This window comes from Ceratosolen solmsi, unplaced genomic scaffold (genome assembly GCF_000503995.2).
Source record: "Ceratosolen solmsi marchali unplaced genomic scaffold, CerSol_1.0 scaffold14, whole genome shotgun sequence".
NCBI lineage: Eukaryota > Metazoa > Arthropoda > Insecta > Hymenoptera > Agaonidae > Ceratosolen > Ceratosolen solmsi.
The window spans coordinates 2,902,314-2,924,797 of record NW_011948420.1 but is presented as its reverse complement, the minus strand read 5'-3'; the positions used below and the strand labels follow the sequence as shown (position 1 = coordinate 2,924,797).

Sequence of the window (22,484 nt, the reverse complement as noted above, 5' to 3'; positions counted from 1 at the left end):
TCTACTGAAATCATTTTTGTTTAAACTAATTATTTATTTATAGTTGCATTTTTACTGGATTGTATATATAAAAAATAATAAGACTTACGTTGCCATTGTTACGTATAAACACTTATAAGTTTGTATTTTCATGTAATATATGCAATTCGTCCGATTACATATTTTATCGTTCAGTTTTAGTATCTGTCATGCTTCGCTATTATAAACTTTATGTTTTAGGATTATCCGGTGAGTGAGTGCACTTTATGCAGAAAATTCAGTTTGACTTATCATGCAAAAAAGTTTATTCTTATATTATTATTTGTAGTAAAGGTAAAATTAAATAGTTACGTACAAACTAAAAAAAAATGTTATAAGTCTATGTAATTTACATTGCCATTATACAGTGATGTAAAAATGAAACGAACTTATTATTTTATATTCGATTTTTAAATACACATTTATTAATAAATTAAATGTATTTTTTAGATATATAAAAAGTAATATTCTTATAATAAATCTAATAATTTTGATTTATTTTATGTTTTGTAGAATTGTTGGTTTAAGTTACATTAGCTTCAATTTTTATTTATTTTCATTATAAATATGTCTTTGTTTTGTGAAAAAATTATTAAATTATAAATATTTGTTTGTAATTTAATCGAATTAGATAAATATAGTTAAACTTTTTGTCATTTTGAATGAATAACATTATTTTTACTTTGAGGAAGTAAAGGGTTATTTCATATAGATATATCATATAAGATGTCTCATTAAATTATTTTGATAGTCTACACTTGAGTAAAATCTGAATAATTATATTAATGATTTTATATAGTCTATAAAAAGTTGGTCTGCAAAAAATATTAGGGTATCTAATTCTTATTCATGATACAGTTTTACAAATTAAATAAATCGCTTCGTTACATTAATGTCAAATTTCAATTATACATAAGTTGGCGTGGCTTGGAAGAGGCTAATTTTAATACTAACCATTATTCGCTATTGAAACCTATTAAATATGTCAATCTGTACTAGAAATTGTTTTATGTCGATTTTTTGTTATTTTTCATATACTTGATTGATTTCATTATTCATTCTTTATGGTAAATAAAAATAATTTGCTGTAACCAGTAACATAGTAACCAGTAGTAAAAAAATAATGTAAAATTATATGTAGACGACGTATATAATAAAGTTGCGTGATTTGTCAAAAACAACGAAATATGTTGCTTTATATGCAAAGTTACAGGAACATGATAAAAATATGATATCGAGTTATAGATTTTCAAATTCTATGCATATATTTTTTACTTTTCTTTAATGAAACTTTGTTGAAACTTTATTCACTTTAAACTTTAATATTCACTTTTTTAATCGATCGATATTTTTTCTTTTAAATATTCTTATTTAATATAAGAATTAATTATTCACTATATTTAAAGTTTTTAAAACATAGTTCGAATATATGATTAAACACATTATGTAACTGTTGCGAATGAAAGATATTGAATTCAAAGCAAAATTCTTGAACTATTATCCATTACATTATTTATTTGATGTACATTTCATAGTACTCGAGTAATCGTATAAACAACTAAATTTAGAGCAACGATTACAGAAAGAAGCAGAGCTGTATTTCTTGCATCACTTCTGATCTAACGTCCTAGACTTCTGGATGTTGTTGGTTTCTATTCTAATTACTAATTCATCACTCGGCATTGCATTGACAATGCATTTGTATGCGAAGAGTAGTGGATAGCCGATAAATAGGAGTGGCTTGAAGAGCATTTCGAGAGACGATGATGATAGACGTTGAGCGTACCTTTATTAGAGATGAATTGCTCCATTCGGTGCTTGAATCTCTAAGGCTGAACTTGATGCTTGCAAGTGGAGCCGTGTAGGTATTATATACACGCGTACCATATATCACATATATACATAATTGCAAAGATATCTGATTATATACATAATGAGAAGTTTACTTTAAAAATTGTTCACATAAAATAATTATCATTGAAAATTATATTGAATTTACAGAATACAGTAAGTCGAATATAATGAGAAGAATATGATAAGTAATGTTTACATTACGAAATCGGAGCAATTGTTTTGAAATAAAGTCATTGTTATGATTATGACATTTACTTAAATTATTTTATATCTGTTTTATATTGAATTGATATACTAAATTACATTTTTCAATATTACTATTTACAGTTTTATAGATTATTCAAAATTCTAGGCTTTATGCGTTAACAATTGTATTGCAATAACAATGTTGAATAATTTCTAGAATTACTTTGAATATATCTATTTTGAGTAGAAATATTTATTCCATAGCATTCTTTTTAATTTAGTCTTAAATTTACTCGAGTAATATTTTATTTGCATAATTATTTGTTATTATTATTCTTGCAGGTCACAGTTTAAAATGTAAATCAAATGTTACAAAGATTTATATGGAAAGTAGATTATTATGCTGCCATAAAATAAGATAAAAGTGAAACACGATTGACAGTGCCTGGGATTCTGAACAATTATTATTTGCTACTGGTACATTGCATAGAGTCTTACATACAAATCAGTACTGATCACCGAGTATTCATCATTCATTGTAATACGAAATACCTTTAGTAGTGATTTGTAATTCTGTAGCATCGTTGCTCATTTATGAGAGTGTTTCAGAGCTGGATATGCATTGGGGAGCAGCCTCCGTATATTTGCAAGTAACTGTATGTTAGTTGTTACGCGCGTACGTATTAACTTTCTACGTGGAGCAGCGTTAGAAGTCAGAAATCTGGATGGCAAGGATGCTATACAGAATTGATATGAACATTTTGCTGACGAGGTCGTTTCAACTTCGTAACTTCAACCCGCTGATAACATCTCTTAAATCATTCTTGGCCCAAAGTCGCGCATATCGAACTTACGCCCGCTCCAATATCTCTATCATACTATTTTTCTGCCAATATGTTCTTTCCCTCTCACGAAAAAGAGCGAATATTGACGTTCTGATTAAATTTACTGATTTTCCACTGGCAATAATCGTACCTTTTTAATTTTATATTCTATATATCATACGAGTTAAATTAGTTTTTTCTCATGAATTGCGTAGTTGCATTAAAGATTTGATAAAAAGGAATGGTAGCGTGAACAGTCGATATAATATGCATGTATTTTGATATAAATACACTGATATATAATATTTCAAAATATTAAGAACTTTATAATATATCGGTATTTTATATTTGTATGTACCAATTTGTGTACATACTCTTCACAAATTCTAATACTATACAGATATATTAATTGTATTTCTGAAATTGGAATTATCACTAATCTAGAATCCAATATTCGTTTATTCTAAAAAATTATCTAATAAATCATTAAATGCTCTTCATTTATTTGCTTAATTTAAGCTGTATTAAAAGTACTTTAATGCAAAAGATTTAAAAGATGTAACATTTTTAACTGCAAGTGAATTATGTTAAAATAAGGTACTATAAAAATTAACAACGATTATATAGTTGGATGGTATTAACATAAGTTATTTGTAAGCTTTGAAAACAATTTTATATAAAACGAATATAAAAAAAGGTTAAAATTAATATAGAATTTTCAAAGTATATTTGTATGCTAAATAATGGTTTTTGAAAATGTTTTTCCTTTATTAATGTAAAAGTTTAAACATAAAATAAGCATTATCATTCATAAGTTCAAAAGTATTTTAGATATTAGAAATTTTTAAAAATTTAAATAAAAGTATCTAAAGATTTTTTAAAAATTTTCAGATTTATGATTTTATTTTAATACATAAAAAAACTCAGCTTATCATATATTTATTATATACTTTGCCACAATGTTTTATGACTATATTATGTATATTATTGTTTTATGTTTCCATTTATATAGTTTTATGAATTAAATCATTTCATTATATATACCAATAACGTTTTATATACATTTGAACGCTTTAAAATTTTGAGAACATAAGTTTTTTCTTTAAACTCCTTATTCTACATTTCAAAATGGTTAAGCCTTGAAAAATAGGATTGAAATGAATAGGTTCTTTCTTGAAAATGTATCTTAATTTAGATCTAGATATTTTTAATTTATAATAATTATTATTGTAGATAATTATTATTTGCAAATTTCAATTATTATAAATATCATATTTTTGCATCACTAATCGTAATCGTTGAAACAAACGATAGATATGTACTTAAAATAAAAAAATTTATAATTTCAATATTTACATAATGATTTTCACATAATTGATTTAATGTTTACAACTTTAATTTTCATTAATATTAGATAAGTTTGAATTAATTAGAATGTTTAAAGATATTATACAAAATATTTTTCTGAAGCATTATATTGCTTAATAATATTTAGTTTCACTATATTTTATATTTGTGGTCATCTTCCCTATTATATAAAATATCAAGAATCCCTAGTATATAAAATAAGGATAAATAAAGATTATTGGTTCTTTTAAATATCTTATAATCCATGTATATTCGTTATAATTAATAGAGTAAGTGTATCGATCAGTAAAATTATAATCTGTAAGAATTATAGAATTTTATCGAAATTATAGTATTATATTATTATAATTCATAGTTTAAGAATTTCAATATTTTTCATTTAATTAATATTGTTGATTATATACTACTCAATTTTAAGTTTTACTACTTAATAATAAGTTTGAGATATATATAATTGCAAACTAATTATTGTAAGGAATTTATTCTATTGAAATCTTTCAATTTTAATAATTAATTTAAATATTAAGCTTATGAATGGAAAAAAGACATAAGTTTTATGTATAATCTGCCGATCATTGTTTGTTTAACCTTGATTATATGTGAAATTATTTTAATAGAGTAATCTATTACAGATAGAGCTGTTTAGAACTTACGCTAAAATATGAGAAAGTCAAACACCCGGTGCAAGAAAAGCAATAAAATTCATGGATTAAATCTTAAAGTGTACTTGTCTAATACTATTCACTAGGTGGAATTTTAATGACGCACTTTCTTAAGCAGAAGGTTGTAAGAAAAAAGTAAGTCAAAAGTATGAAGTAAAGGGAAATAGAGAGAGAGAGAGAGAGAGAGAGAGAGAGAGAGAGAGAGAGAGGAAGAGAGAGGGAGAAAAAGAGATGTGTTGGGGTGTGAGGGAAACTAGTGGGAGAGAACTTTGAATATCTAAAAACTTTCTTTTACTTTGAAGCAGTTTTGCTACTCTATACAAGACGCAAAGTGAATGCAGCCGTTAACCACGCATTCAAGAATAATAGAGGTATAAAACACTCTAATTTATATTAAAATTTATACATGACTATTTTTACCTAATATATGTATATCGTTAAAGTTTCTTGACATTTTGTAAATTCCATATCAATTGCATTAATTTTCTATAATTTTTAAATTTTATTTATAGTTTTATAATAACTAATTTTATATATTACTTATATATGATACATATATTTTCTTACCTATTTTACTATATATTATTATTTTATATTTAATTATATATTTTATCGTTTAAACTATAATTGTAATTATTAATAAAATTCTTTATAAGAAACAAATAAATAATTATATTTTTAATGTAATAATTTTTTAAACATTAAAATTACAATAATTTTAGTTAATGTTTCAAATTTTATCTGAATTCAATGTGAGACGATTGTTTGGTCATTCGCATCATGACAAATCTCATAAATTCATTTTAATAACATACGTAAATGTGTAATTTTTTACTTCTTTACACATATTCACGAGCAAGTTAAGCATGAATTGGATCGATTTTCACACTAAGCACCACTCGAGCATTTAATATCAATTATCTATTACTACGGAATAGCTATCATTAAGAAAGATTGTTATCATTTTTTCGCTTACCTAACAATAAATCGCGAGTTTAAGAATAAAGTAATAGCCATATGGTTCCAAAGAAAAGAAAAATAAAATAAAACGATTAATGCTGAAATTGTGATTTAACTGTCGTTTTCAATCTTTAATCTCTTAATCGGCACGTGCTGACGAATCGAGTGGAATGTAATGACGCATTGCACGAGCTGAAGGAAACACAAGGGTAAAAGACGCGGGTAGTCGAAGACTGACGATATAAAAGACGCGGATGAATATCGAGCGTGGGTATCCATTATCCGTGATCGGCGATGGTCACGGCGCCGCGCTTCTGGATGGGCGCTCCAACGCTCCTATCTGTCGCAAGCCGACGCGTTCGCCCGTGAACTTGCAGATAATGCAGAATTATGGCAGGAACGTGACAGCGGCGTTCTTCTCTTTGGGTTCTCGCGCAGAACCGCGTATTTTCCTGTTCCACGTGGCTGTTCGTCCATCTAATAATGGAATTTAACGAACATTTTTTAATAAATGTTACATACGTTCGTGGAAGCTAACTGCGCTTTCTTCCTTCCTTCTCTTCAATTTTATTTTCGGTGCTACCAGCTAAACTACTCTTAAAATTTCGAAAAACCCTGCTCGGTGTTATTGTCCACGATGCTTTTTTACCAACTGAGAGTTTATTTGATCTGTCTGAAAGGCCCGACGCGAATGTTCTAGTCACTTTATCGCCTGATGCCGAATTAACGTGCCGTAAAATCGATTCCCTTTGCGTGAAAAAGGCGAATGGCTGGGGAAAGGGCGGAGATCGAGAAATTAAAAGTAACGTTCGCTGCATTTTTGTATGCTGATGTAATTTTAAAAGGAGTTGTAGATTCAGCTGTGAAATTATTAAAGTATTTCTTTGAAAAATTGAGTTAAATTTATGAGAAATAATTTTGGAGATATTTTGTACAAATTTGATATTTAAAATTACTTCATTTTTATTTGAAAATCCATGTAAAACTTATTTATGGTTTCTGTACATAAATTTTTTTTTCATTTTATTTAAAATGGCTTTAACGGTATTTTTCCATTTAAAAATATATTTTAAAAAGTTATTTCGCGTGTCCAAATGTCTCCTAAAGTTTTTTTCTTTACTTCATATATCTAAATTTTATTTAATTATTATTTCAAGCATAAAATTATGAAAGAAAAATTTATTATAAAGTATATAAATACAGGCTAATAATATAATTAACATCAGTTTAATTTGTTGCAAGCTAAATTCAATTACGTAACATAAGATTTATAATAGTGATATAATATTATAATTTATTCTATATATAGTATTTTATATATACGCTTACATAAACTGATTTGTAAGTTGGAATAAGATTCAAATATAATTCAATCGTACATATTATTAGCATCGGTTACGTCTTTGATTAAAAGTCACTATTTATTTTACTGACATTTTTTAATGTGTTTATTAGCATCTTTTCCTTTCTCATGAATGTTTTAATATGATAAATTATATGCCATAGAAGAAATAATAAAACGGTATTTGCATAGAAATATCCTATCTAAGTACAATTTTTTTGTTTTTAGTGGGTTTACATATTTTCCCTGTAAGATAATTTTCTTTTGAATAGAAAGTTGTATATTCTACATACAAGATTAATTTTTTTATATCAATATGAATTTTTTGGATCATTTATAGATAAATCACCACCAATTATAAGTATTTATATCATATATAATATATGTACATTGTAGCCATGGATATGTATAAAAATGTAAAAGAATCTATTTCATTTGGAATATAACAATCCTAGTATCTTCTACAATGCTATAAATATAATTTTTAATTTTCTCTATAAAATGAAGCCCAAAGCTTATTAAAATGACTTCACATTGAAATATAATGAATTCGTGTCGTTAAACAAACTGAATTAATATGCAAAACAGAAAGGCAAGAAGTATTCCCTAGCGCAGAGTCAAATAGAAGAACTGGACGAGAACTCATTGGAAAAATGTCTCATTTCTAATTTCATAATGATTATTAAAGTTCAAAATGAATGGGTGATGGAAAAAAGAGAATGTCAAGATTTAACTGACGATCTGATCTCCGAGTGTTTAAACAAATATGCAGAAAAATGATATCTGCTGAAAAGCCCCTGTGTCAATCATTTCAGCATTAATTCAATAAGAGCTTAACTCATCATATCATATTAATTCCATATGAGGTTCACTCATTATTTAATCATTAATTCAATTTGAGCTTCACTTGTTCATATTGATTTCATTGAAAACCGGTCAATATTACGACGTTGCTATAGGATGCAAGATAAGCAATGGGGTGATTATAAGTTTAGCGGATTTAATTTGTTGCGTTGATTAGTGTCATTAGTAATATTAGGGTATAAAACAGGAATTGTACAAAAAAGATACGGCATATTTAATTTTGAATACAAATTTGTGTTTCGTGTTAAATCGAATAAGCTAAAATATGAATATTTCAAAAGCGAATTGAAAAAGAAACAAAAAATATAAAAAACTGCATACGTTGAAGTAATGTTATGGATAGTACATAAAATATAAATAAGTCAGAATGTGTCCCTTTATGAATCAATAGAACATGAATTGACAATTCAACCATTTATAAAAACAATAAAATCGAATAAGTATTGGATACGTTCATGTTATCAATTTCTCAAGTTGTACAATTTATACGATTTTACTTCAAAACTATTTTAGAAGCTAAAATAAAATAAATTTTGTATAATAAATTTTTTTAAATATTCATTACATCATTAGTTCAATATATTATAATATAAAAATATTATATTAGTTACTATAATGAAATATATTTTTTGATGAGCTTATATTTAATTCAGAATAATTGTTTTTTAAATAAAAATTAGTTGACTGTGTCTCTTTATATTTTAGGTCTATGAAAAATTCAAAATATACAAAAGTGTTTATGTGTTAATGTTTTTTTAATTAATTACATCTATCTTTTGATAGTATATAATTATCGCTATTTATATATTACAGAAAAGTTTTACAAACTTTTTTTTATGTAAGGAGTTAATTATTGTTATTATTATTATTATTATTAATTAAAGGAATTATTAATTATTATTATATTAGCAAATAAGTGTAATTTATAATTTTAATATTTATTTGGCTAATTATTTGGCTATAGAAAAATTATATTACAGTTATTTTAAATTATTTCGAAATTTTTAAATTTAAATTATTTCATATAGCATTGATTTGTTAAAAAAGATATTTTATATTAATTTATTAAATGTTGATCGAAGTGAAATATTATTAAGCGTTTTCGAATTGTGTCTTAAAAATAAGTTTTCAATAAAGCAAGTATCTTTGATCAGTATTTATCCGCTGTCTCTGTACCACTGTCTCTGCACCTCTGTCTCTTGTTCTCTCTCTCTCTCTCTCTCTCTCTCTCTCTCTCTTATAATTTCTCTTTTATAATTTACGCTATCATACGTATTTGTATAGAATATACTAAAATTCAAAATCAAATAAACAGAGGAAATAATTTGTCGATCATTAAGAGAGTGTATGAAAGATGAAAAGGGAAGATAACAAAACTTTACTAATTAATTATGTATATGCTTATGTGTTAAAGACTTAATATAATTCTTAACATGTTAAATGAGGACTAATTAATATGCAAAGGTAGTAGAAAATACACTGAAGATATTTTTTTCCATTAAAATGTTTACAGACTTTCTTTAATTATATACAAGCTTTATTTCAATGCAAAGAAATAGATAATTATATATTTTTTCATTAAAATCTCAATTTATATATTTTATAAATAGCCTTACAAAATGATATATTTTTAAATTATTCAAGAATGTGGAATTTCAATGACATACAAACTTGTCTAAATAACAATGGTATCAAATATATGAAACTCCGATAATTCAATATATACATAATTTATATTATATTAGTTTAAAAAAATATTTTAACAGTATGAAATTAATTAATCACTCACAGAAAATTTTGTTTCTGTAATCTGTAAATGGTGCAATCATTACTACTATTTACATTAAGTATTCTTACTATTATTTTACCACGGTATATTTAGTTATATTTTATTTAACTATTTGAGCAGTAAACAAATTTTTATGAATTCTTTTCATTTAAAAATGAAGGAAATCTATTTTAAATGCTACATTCATTTGCTTAAATTAAGCTTGCACTTCTCATCTTCACAATAATTTTCTGTTTCCTCCTGCTCTTTTTATGTTCTGTCTAGATTTTTTCAACGCGAAATTTGCGTGCTTCTTATTTTAAGTGCAAAAGTAAGAATTAATAATTTTATCAAGATAGAAAAAGATTCGCAGTGCGCTTTTCTTAGTTCTGTTATTCATAATAACGACGGTGAGTCTGCAGCTGGTGCACACTCGCTCTTCTTTCTCCTATTCGTTTCCTGAGTTCATAAGTAGGCTGCCATCCGCAATTGTATATATCCTTGAATTCACACATTTGTTTCACTTTTCGCGCTTATACTTTTAAATTTTTCAGTTTCTCATTTTCATCGGCATTTCTACTTTGCTGATTTAACCGCTTTTCTTTCTCTTTTCCTCCATCATAAAATATTTATAGCCTTTTTATCTTCTTTATGCATGTCACTCAACGTACCACCGTTCACTGAGTTTTACTATCCCTCATTTCTTATGCTATTTTGTTAAATTTGAAATGAAAAAGTAGAAATAGAGGGTACTGTAAAAGAATGATATTAACATTTTTTTCTTTATAAAATTTTTACAGATTTATAAATTTATTTTAAAATGTCTGTTTTCATTAAAATTTTATATATATATATATTAATTGATGTTTTATTTATATAGCTAGTAATAAAATTAAATTCAGCTAAATAACATATAGTAACTGACTAATGTACAGCATCAATAATAATGTACTGTTTGAATCAAAGGATTTTAAAGTAAGATTTTAAAAACTTAATGATTCGTCTATATTTACATGTTTATATTAAGTTATTTTATATGTTTAATTATATTAATCGATGATTTTTATTATATAATTTATTCATTAAAAGTAAAAACTTATTATCTTTTTTGTCAATAAGATCTACAAGAAATTGTTGGAAATTTAATTATTTACATAGATTATTATATGGTATGCATATATTAACAATTTATTTAGTAATTTTAAATAATAAATCTAATTTTCTATAGTATTTTTCTGTATAAATAGTTTTATTATTGATATCTTTACTATTTTCTTTACATATTCAATATACAATTGTTAGATTACATAGAAAACATTTAAGAATTTTTTTATCGAATAAATTTTATTAATACATTATACATTTAAAATATGAGCGATAATTTTTTCAAATTTTAGTAATCACAAAAGAAAAATATATACGTCTAAATATTATTTTATCTATTACATTTTGTAATGTTCGGTCGGTCGTATTTTTAGTCTCGGGTACACTGACAGATCGGATTATGTCAAGGATCAAATTCTTTTTAAGGTTCTTCTCTTTGGTTTCTAATATACTACATCAAAAAATTGAAATAGTAATAAGATGTAAGATTTTTTAATAGAATATAGTAATACATATTTATATACGTATATTTAATTTTCGTTATAAAAATTAATAAGAATTGATTAATATTAAAACATATTTGATTTTTATCTTAAAGATATATTACGCATAAAAACAAAGTATTAGGAATTTTATATTAATGGTGTTTGAATTTGTATAACTATTATCTCAATATTAATAGTACTACTTAAAGACAATCTTTATGTTTTTAATGTGCATACATTTTCAAATTAGCAAAACGTAGAATCTTTCATTTATCGTTTATTTCTATTTACTTTCATCATAAATGAAATATATTAATTCTTCAGGATTGAAGCAGTTTAAGCACAATTTAAAATTGGGAAATGTACAAGCTCTCGGACACTCATGTTTGTAAACACGATTCAGCAAATCCGGGAATTTTCCTACGCTTTAAATTCTAATATACGACAATATTTCCGCATAGCAACGCCGATAAAGCTTCTAGAACCTTCCAAGGCTGTATCCTTCGACGCTTCTATAACATTCCAGAGTTTTGTTCTCTGACGTCACGACAAAATTCGGCATAGCTACAGGCATCGGCGCTGCTACCGGCGTCGCAAACTGCTACGTGAATATTTAAGAGGAGCTCATCACGCGTTGTGCACTGTACTATTAACATTTACTCAGTCACCACGATGGGCTCACTGTTTTCCTTTTCGAACATTCAACCAACAGTGATCACCACTGTAGCTATACAAGTACTTTATTAATTAACAATCAATCTAATAAACCAACAGTGACGCCACAACAATCATAATCTTGCCAGCAAACACCTCCACCTAACATCACCGGGAGGTTTTTAAGTCTGATCCAAGACAAAATTGTTGTGACAAAATGGTCCTTCGAGCTGGATAATTGGACGTCAGTGCATTCTTTAAATACTACTGCAGCAGGAAGGAAACTCAGCTATAGCTATCATACATTACAATCAGACACTTAAGTTACAACTCAAGAAAATTTCTTTAATACTGTAAGTACAGTACTGTTGGGTTCTCTATTACTACAGGATGTCGCCCCAAGAAAAGAAAGAAACTAAGGAACCATAAGTTACCTGGCCATCATCAGGTATTAATCATGAATATTTTACAAAAAAATGCAGTTTCAGAAGAACTCATATGCTATACCAATGCAAAGGCGGTTGTTATGAAGCTGTGTCATGACCTACGCGAATTGACAAAAGCAAAGAATAGAACTAAGCCCGAGGAGAAAACACAAGCAGGAGAGCCACGAGAAATGGCCTGCCTTCCCAATATTCCCATTCCGAAATTCTCAGGAGATAATTTAGCTTGGACTGTGTTCAGGGACTTCTTTCAATCTATAATTCTTAAAAGCAGTAAACTAACTAATTTCTTTGGAAGGATAAGCAGCAAGGATTATATCAGGCATATCTCTACAAAATACTTCACTCACCATAGCACTAGTTAGCACTAAAATCACTAATTCGACAGCTCATCACCATCTCATCCAAAATTATAAAATCAATCACAGACCTAGAGAAATTAGTGATCAGGGTAAGTGACTTGTTTGAGACCGATCACTCGGTAACTCAACATGATATCCTAAATTTGCTGAATTAAAATCCTTTTTGTTGGCAGATGTATTGGTATTAGACAACGTAACCGAATTGAAAGAATAAAGAGGTCATTTTCAGCCTCACACATCCATTTAAAAATTCGTAAGAATATGTCAGTCATCGGTTGAGACGGACAATAAAGAAAATTATCTGAAGTTCAATCGACATGACATTTCATGTACCTACTGTAATGAAAGCCACAAAATATGGTTATGCAAATAATTTAAGAAATTGATCATTGATGAATGACAAGTCGTTGCAGGAAAACAACAGCTAAATCAATACTGCTTAAGTAAACACCTACAAAACCATGCTTCAGTATGTAGAACTGCTAGAAATGCCACAAGGGGCATCATACACTGATACACGAAGAAAGAAACCTTACATCAGCAAACTCTAGGTCATTATTACACACAAAATAACTAGACTAAAAAATTGTCAACTCACCCAGGAGAAGACAAATAACGACACTTTTGGCCACCGCCTTCGTTACAGTAAAATCACTATTGACTATGTATTAAGTATGCCTTCTTATCGATACCAGCTCTGAAATCACTCTCATCACTGAGAAGTTGGCAACAAAACTTCACGCACCCCCACAGAAATCCACTGTCATAATCGATAGAATAAGAAGGACATCACCGAAACAAACACTAGGCATTATTACACTCACACTTCATTCAATTCACTCAAGCGATTCAGTTACAATTCACGCGTATATACATCAAGTCTTTAGTCCAAACAGCACTTACCAACTAGTCACAGAAATCATTCATATCATTCACAGAATCAAACCTCTTATTCTAGAGAAGACATCAATTTTACAAAACTACCATTTTGTATAGCCTTGATATGCTTCAGGTCGTCAGCAAAGGATGCGAGAGTTATGGTCAATATTTTATAGAAGGAAATTACAAATTAAGAACTACAGCCATTCATGGAATGGACAGCATTTGACTTGAAAGCTGTAAAAGGAGAATATCCAGAATCTAAATAAACATACAAAACAGGACTTTGAAACATCCATTGCTTATAATTGGGAAGAAAATTTACATGATAGTACTGAAGGTAATATTATTGTTTTAGTAAAGGATAATAGCTTACATGTGCTCATTAGTTAGTATTCTATGCGAAGTATAGAAATATTTGGCTGATCTAAAGCAAATTGATTTAAATACTCATCCTCATACAACAACAAAAATTTCTTGAATAAGAATGATCAACTTCTGCTCTAGCATTTTAGAATTCATTTATATCGGTAATATTCATCAAAATATAACAATTTGATAATGCTACTTGATGCTTGAACTTAAACAATTAGAAAAATTACATAAAGTGCAAGGTTTGTATTTGCGAGAGTAATGTACATACTAAACAAGATTTACCGAATATATCAGTAGACGATGTTAAAACAACTGTTTCTCCTGAAATACAAATAATAAAAACAATAAACTCCCCGAAAATATTTGCTTTACCAATATATCCTGAAGAATCTGAAAATATAAATAACATTTCTAAGTTTTTTGCAAAATCATCTCCAGAATGTAGATTATCGGATAAATATTCAGATATTATTTCAATAAAGGAAAAACCTGAAATTGATAAAATAACTGAAGTTATAACTCCAGAGTATAATATATCAACAGAATTAAATAACTATGTTACACCGAAAAAATCAGTCATACAGGCTGTTCAAAAAATTAACTCCACTAATTTGACTCAGCCAAACGTGCAAAATTAACTTAGAAGAAAACCACTAGATGTTCTGTGGGAAAATGCTGGGAAAGTAAAGGGTTAATGCACTGTTTTAATAATTAATACATTTAAATTTTAATGCTGTTTATTCCATTTATTTCAATGTATTTCCAAGTTGGTATAATTAACTATGACGAGATTACAAATGACCTTTATATTTCTTAATAATCATGTGGCGTTGAGATATATCCTTTTATCGGAGAACTAGAGGATAATCAATTTCTTATTTTCTGCATGCAACTAGTGAGATTATGATTTACTGTGAAAAGAAATAGTTTATAATCTATTGAATATTATCACTTTGGAGGTTATGATCGTTATAGTGCTCTGATCGAACACTACAATCTTATCATGTTTCAACTCAACACGTAAGAGGGCCGTGTAAGAGCCTAAAATAGAGGTTATGCGGAGTTGTGAGCCACTTGTGGCGTCAACAACTAATCGTTGCTGAAATGTACTCTACCAGTGCGAATAGCTGATCGTTGAAGGAAATGAAATAGCCACTGTGTGGCATCAACAGCTGGTTTTGCTTTTAGAGCATGCATGAGAAGCTTCAGTAGTCGGACGTTCAGCCATCCGTTTTCAGAGTAAAGCCGAGAGATGAAGAATTAGTACTAGCGGTAAAGACTTATTTACACTGTAGCGTGATTCTCCCAGTCCCTCTTCGTTGGCTTGATGTGAAGTTCCCTTGTAATATTGCAACTCTTAAGTTCCTTCCTTGTCTCCAACTGAGATTACAAGTGGTCTCAGAACCTATGCAATCTAATCTTGATGAGATCAATTTTAACTGTATATTGGTTCACAGTTGTAGAAAGAACTTTTACTAGACTCAGCTGAACGACTTTGTCTCTGGTCCTCCTCCGTGAGACTAAGTCGTGACTTTACCTTTCACTCAGTAGAAGAATAAGAATAGGAATAAGAGTAAGCGGTGGTATATTACATTGCCCTTCTTAAATAATTCACTGACCCAGTTCCACTTGGGACCCCTTCTTCTTTCAATTATTCAATCAGTGGTTGACCTTGGTAAGCACAATGGATTATGCACGCCTTCATTTCTACTTCCTTCCGGGCGCAGTCCCGAATATGCTAATCGGCAAAGTGTCGGAAATTGGGGAGCTTTTACTATTGGTCGCCTCTCCTTGATCGCCTCTTCCTTCTCTGGGACATGGCTAGATGAAGGGTCCTCTTAGGCGTGGTCGATCTTCCAATGCCATCGACTAGATGCGGCGTAGTTAAGAATAAGGCAAGCATTGTCTTAAAAAGCCGTGTGCGCACGTACGCCTATTGCTTGTTGTCGCACGTGCGGGGTTTTGGGTTGCAGTGAAATTTAGGAAATGTAAGTACTTGATATTTTACGTATATCTGATACTCTATCAGAATCTATGTCGTCTTAACAGTAAACAACATATTAGTTTTTACTGCACCGGAAAAGCATGAGCACGTTTTTAGATAAGCAAGAATAAATAAGCTAAATATTCACTGGAGTTTTCCAGATGTATTGACCGTCTCGAGTGTCCAGCGACCGTGAAAAGTCGAGGCAAGAAACTTTTCTCGCAATCTCGAACACAGGCATTCCACCGGATATCTTAGATAAAATAAGAGCTAAAAATAACAATTTAATAACTACTTCATTAACTTGTTCAAAATGTAATGACAATCAAAATGATTCCTTTAAATATGTGTTGAATAATGAAAATAAAACTCGAGTATATATGGTACAAGAGCTATCACATTTCTAGCAGTCAATCACTGCATATGCAACTGCAGAACCATGGCATGGCAGGCGGCTCCCATTGGACTCATGGCACTTAACAAGATGAGAAGCTCTTCTACTTTAAGGCAGACCATAACCAACAATTATCAATTGCAGTGACGATAGATTAAAAAAATCTATGATGTATGATACACCAGCCAACAAGAGCCCAAGGCAATCTTAGCTAGCGTAACGCGAGAAGACTGCGACGCCTCTTCAATTCCATACATTTTTTATCCCAACTTTAATAGAAACTGTTTATGTCCAAGCGCATGAAGCAACAACAGACCATACCACGTCACGATAATTAGGAGCCTTACATCCTCCTACATCCAAACAAAGTGCATGCTACCGTCACATGCCAACCCTCCCCCCTCCCAACAAAAAGGAAATCTAATCATCAAATGAATTGATAATGGCGGGCGAAATGTTCGAGATTAAAGCAGTTTAAGCACAATTTAAAATTGGGAAATGTACAAGCTCTCGGACACTCATGTTTGTAAACACGATTCAGCAAATCCGGGAATTTTCCTACGCTTTAAATTCTAATATACGACAATATTTCCGCATAGCAACGCCGATAAAGCTTCTAGAACCTTCCAAGGCTGTATCCTTCGACGCTTCTATAACATTCCAGAGTTTTGTTCTCTGACGTCACGACAAAATTCGGCATAGCTACAGGCATCGGCGCTGCTACCGGCGTCGCAAACTGCTACGTGAATATTTAAGAGGAGCTCATCACGCGTTGTGCACTGTACTATTAACATTTACTCAGTCACCACGATGGGCTCACTGTTTTTCTTTTCGAACATTCAACCAACAGTTCTCACCACTGTAGCTATACAAGTACTTTATCATCAATTAACAATCAATCTAATAAACCAATAGCGAAGCCACAACAATTATAATCCGTCAAGTGTTATATTCAAGGAGCTCTAGTGCCAAGCGTAATTAAAGAGTGAAATTGACGAAGATATAATACCAACATATATTAACGTATCTCAACATAGATACACAAACGGTGGCTCATCACGCACACGTAAATTTAGCAACGGCTACACAACGGCTGTTACGCACATTCCTTACGACGAAAACATAATACTCCTTAAGGAAGTAGAGATTCACACCTCATGCTTCTGAGAGTACACAATCTCATCAGCACGTAAAATTACTGAAGAAACTTCATAGACTTAAGTCACTTATAATTACCATTCATACATGTCTAAAACCATTAATTATAATCATATTATTGTATTTAATAAAGGAAAAACCAATATACACTGTGTATCGAATTGAATAATTGCATATGCCTCCTCCACTTGCCAGCAAATATCTCCACCTAACATCACCGGGAGGTTTTTAAGTCTGATCCCAGAAATTAATATTTTAAAATCTCAGTTTTCTTTATATTATTTGGTTATTTTTAAGTAAATTTTTAAGTTGATTATATTCAGTTGTACATTGGATTAAATTAAATAGATCCCAGTTAATAAAATTAATAATTATATCAGTTTCTATAAAAAATTTGTAAAGAGCAATAACAAATACTTATTTAAATTCAGAATAGTTTATAATAATAGAAAATTTTTATTTTTGATATAAACAGTTGAAAAATTAAAAAAAATGACGAGGTGAAGTGCAAATGAACAAAATAAGTTTAGTACATATATTTCTATTTGAATAATATATTTTTCGAAATCATTCATACACTCGAATTTCTTCCATGTTGCCATTTATAGGAATAACATAGATGACTCTAACCACATTTTGATTACACTAAATATATATATATATATTTTTTTTTTTTAATTCTACGAACAAAAAATGCAATACTCATTTCAGGGGAGCGTGAAATATAGTAAGGACTCAACTTAGTGCAACATTTGAAAGCTGAAAATAAATGAAAGAAAAGAACAGTCAGCATGAGCTGTAGAGAGATGGAGATATTGAGAGAGAGAGAGAGAGAGAGAGTAATACAAGTAGAAAGAACTACGACGACTTATAAAGAAAGGAATAAATGTATAAACAAAAAATTATAGTAAGAGAATGTAAAAGCAAAAGTTAACTTTTGTCTATTTAAAAGTAGATAATAAATATCAATGATTTATTTCTACACAAATTTTATAAATTTAGAATATTACATTCATACAATAACAAAACAAATTGTCATAATATTATATTAGAAATACCAGTTTGTAAGAAAGACATAATAGAGACTCGAGTTTTATGAATCGAACAATGTACGAGGTATCATTCGGATGAAGAATTGTACAGAAACGATAAGTAGCAAAAATAAATTAAAAGAACAGATTAACATAGATAATAATGTTGGTGATGATTGAAAATTGCATTAGGAGAAAGGCAGATATAATGAATGAATTTTAATCTATTCTTTATTTTGATTTCTATTTCGAGAGAATGAACTTCAGGTTTTATATCTAAATTTAAATATTTTAAACTTTTACATTATAAGATTCAATTCTTGGTTGATATAGAAATTATGACTTATTAGTATTGTTGTCGACAGAGTTAATGAAAATTATCAGTTTGGTAAATGAATTAAGTGAAGCACAGCATGTCTGTTTCAAAATAAGAACAAAAGTAAAAAATAGTACTAAAATAAAAAAGCCTAGAATTTTTCAAATTGTTATTAATGAATAAAATATTTTAGATATATATATATCTGTAGATATTTGTAAAGATTAATGAATTGCAAAAATTGCGGTAATTTTGTAGAAATCATGAGGAACTTCAAACCTGAGTAAGAAAGTGATTTACAAATACATGAAGGAAGCAATGTTATGTGATAAGGTAACATTATAAAAAAGAAACCGAAGTCATGGCAGTGAACCATGGTAAAAACCAGTATTACATTACAAATTACTCCAAGAAAAATGAAAAGGGAAATTTCTGTAAAGGTATATATGCAGAATATTGTCATATATGTATATGTATATTCATCCGATCATAGTGTTATATGTGACAAAAAATGTAACACTATCTAATGCAGATATAATAAAAGTGATTAATAATATTTCTTATATTTTTAAAATTATTTGACAAGAAAATTGTAGGAACAATTGAAATTTGTATCAATGTTTATTATTTATCATTACGCATCATTTACTATTTTAAAATAATATATTTTTTTAGAATAAAACTATCTTTTATGTATGTAAAGCATTTTTATAATTCATTAATATAAAGAAATTTATTTTTTAAATGTTTTGTAATATTTTATGAATGTGAACTTTTATTATAAATTACATTGAAAATATAATAAAGTCATTTATGTGCAAAGTTACTGAATATGACACATATTATAAACCGAATAACATTGTAACTATTGTATTAAAATGTATTATTGAATAATTATGTTCATTTATGCAGTACAAGAAATATTCACTACATAATAATTATGTTAAAAGTTAAACTTTATACGATAAAACAAATTTTTTAATATAAGCCAAGAGTTTTACTAAGCAAAATGTTTTCTATTGTTCGCTTTTGTGAAACATAAATTATTGGACGCACCCAGTTATTTTATATTTTATAACGTTTATTGTACTATATTATAACAATATAGAAAAAAACATAAGACATATATAGGTATTGTGTAACAATTCTATTTAAGGACGTTTAATAAATAGTATCGTTGGGCATGCTATTTTTACTGTGAAAATAAGCGTATTTTTATTAAAGGAAATATAGTACATAATTTCGAGCCAACTAGCATAATTCTTATTAACCATGTGTTCTTTAACTAATACTTTTACGGATTTGTTTGAAATAAACAATTTTTAAGATCTAATAATTTCATTATTGTTTTATTAATGATAATAACAAAAATTAAAATAAAAATTTATTTCATATTATATTTTTATAGGATAAATAGTTTTTAGCATTTTCGATCAATATTATTGTAATCAAAAGAAAAGCTTTAAATATATTAAATATATTTTTAATTTTTATTCTATACCATGGAAATATGTAACTACTACTGATTTGTAATATGGTAACATTTTTAGTTCTGGATTAACGATAAGTTCATTTAACATATTGCAGTTTTAATATTTCAATAACAATTGAATGCTAATTGTTGTACACGTAGATTGATGAAGGATGAGACGAAGTAATAGAAAAAGAAAAGAAGGAAACTGGAAATACAGAAGAGACAGCATAAAAAAAAACAAGAAAAACATTGCCTTCGAAGATGGAAGAAACAAAGCGACATAACGAACGAGAAACATAAAGAAAAAGAGAGAGAGAGAGCGAGAGATGAGGATGTAACGGAGAATTATATTACTGTCGTAACCAAATTATAAATATATTAAATAAATAGTTTAAGGTAAATAACATATTTATAAAAAATTGGATCGTTGCATTTAATAGAAAAAAAAATGAATGAAAAATAAATCACGTTTTTTAAAATGATGGTGTGATCATTACCTGGCTCAGATTTTTATATGGATTTATGTATATATATATATATATATACATGTATATATACAAGTATGTACCTTACAAGCCGTGAGAATAAATAAACAATTGAGCTTTAATAGCATTACAAAATAATTTAAAAGATATCTTTTGTTTTTCTTATTTACATTTTACAAAGTTTAATTGATGTCGATGATATAAAAAATTTGAAATAATTTATTCACATACAAAGATAAAGATATTTTAGGAATATTCTTTTGTGTTTTTTGAATACTAATTATTACAATAGCTGTGATTAAATTAAAAAAACTTATATAGAAATTAGATTTTAGGAGCTACTATTTTAATACGAATTATTAGTAATGAGGAAATGATATATTAAATGTGTTTTTTTATCATAAAATTTTGATAATATAACTTAGTGAAATTACTCGAAGTTTATGATTGGTGGAGTTAATAAAAAGCAATTAATAAATATATATATAGTATTTATTTTTCAGAAAAACTTTAATTAGTATAATCTATTAACTGATGAAATATTGGTACTGAACATAATATTGAATCGAATAATAAAAAATCTTTTAAATTTTGTTATTATTAAACGTTTAATTAAATTTATTTGATTAAATTTAAGTTTTTATAGAAAATTAGACTTTAAACTAATATTTTAATTAAACTCCTCGCTATCATAAATATTTAATTTTATTAAAATTCCACATTATTTTCTGTATATATATATGTATATATATATATGTATATATGTTTTGTAGAGTATTCTATAATCTGCTTATGAAATGATTTTTACAATTCTGGAGAATTTGTTTATTTACTTGTTACTTTGCCGATTTAAAATTTACCAAGATTCTTTTAATATTTACTAAATTGTTTTATTTGTAAAAAATAGCATATATCCATAGTAAGAGCATTAACAATATGAATAAAAAAATGTGTAATTATAATATTTAGTATAAAATGTAATTTTATTTATATTTTATTTAATTTAGACATATTTGAAAATTTTTATAAATAAACTATGATGTTTATATAAGAAAATTGTCGATTATAATATAATTTTTCATTTTTAATTATATAGATTATTTAACGTAAAGAATTACGCAAATACAATTAAATCTTATTAACATAAATAAAAAGGTAGATAGAATTACATATAATATTATTAAAATGTTATCAAATATTTTATAACTTTATTAATTGCATTTCCTATATATATATATATATATGCGAGGCATAGAAGCAATTATTCGATATTAGTAGTAAAATAAGTAAAATATCTTGTAGATTAAATGTGTTACAATATTTACATAGACTAAATTAAGAATTAAGATTATGAATTTTTTTCAAGAATTTAATATTATAAAATAATTTTTTTTTTATTTTCTTTCATTGTTAAAGTATGTTTTTAAAATAATATCAGTATAATATTATATCTATTTTTCTGCAGTATTTAATATGATTGTATAATTAAAAAGT

The 22,484-nt window shown here is 27.6% G+C and overlaps 1 long non-coding RNA gene across 2 annotated transcripts; it reads left to right on the top strand.

The window, feature by feature from the left end:
* The first annotated feature begins 2,496 nt into the window (after positions 1 to 2,496).
* On the top strand, positions 2,497 to 20,691 carry LOC105360950 (uncharacterized). Of its 2 annotated transcripts, none has more exons than XR_912817.1 (4): positions 2,497 to 2,708; positions 4,883 to 5,047; positions 5,218 to 5,283; positions 20,665 to 20,691. It is a non-coding gene; the product is annotated as an uncharacterized LOC105360950 (long non-coding RNA). The 2 variants fall into 2 exon arrangements; XR_912818.1 differs by having other exon boundaries at positions 5,215 to 5,283.
* The last annotated feature ends 1,793 nt before the right edge of the window (positions 20,692 to 22,484 follow it).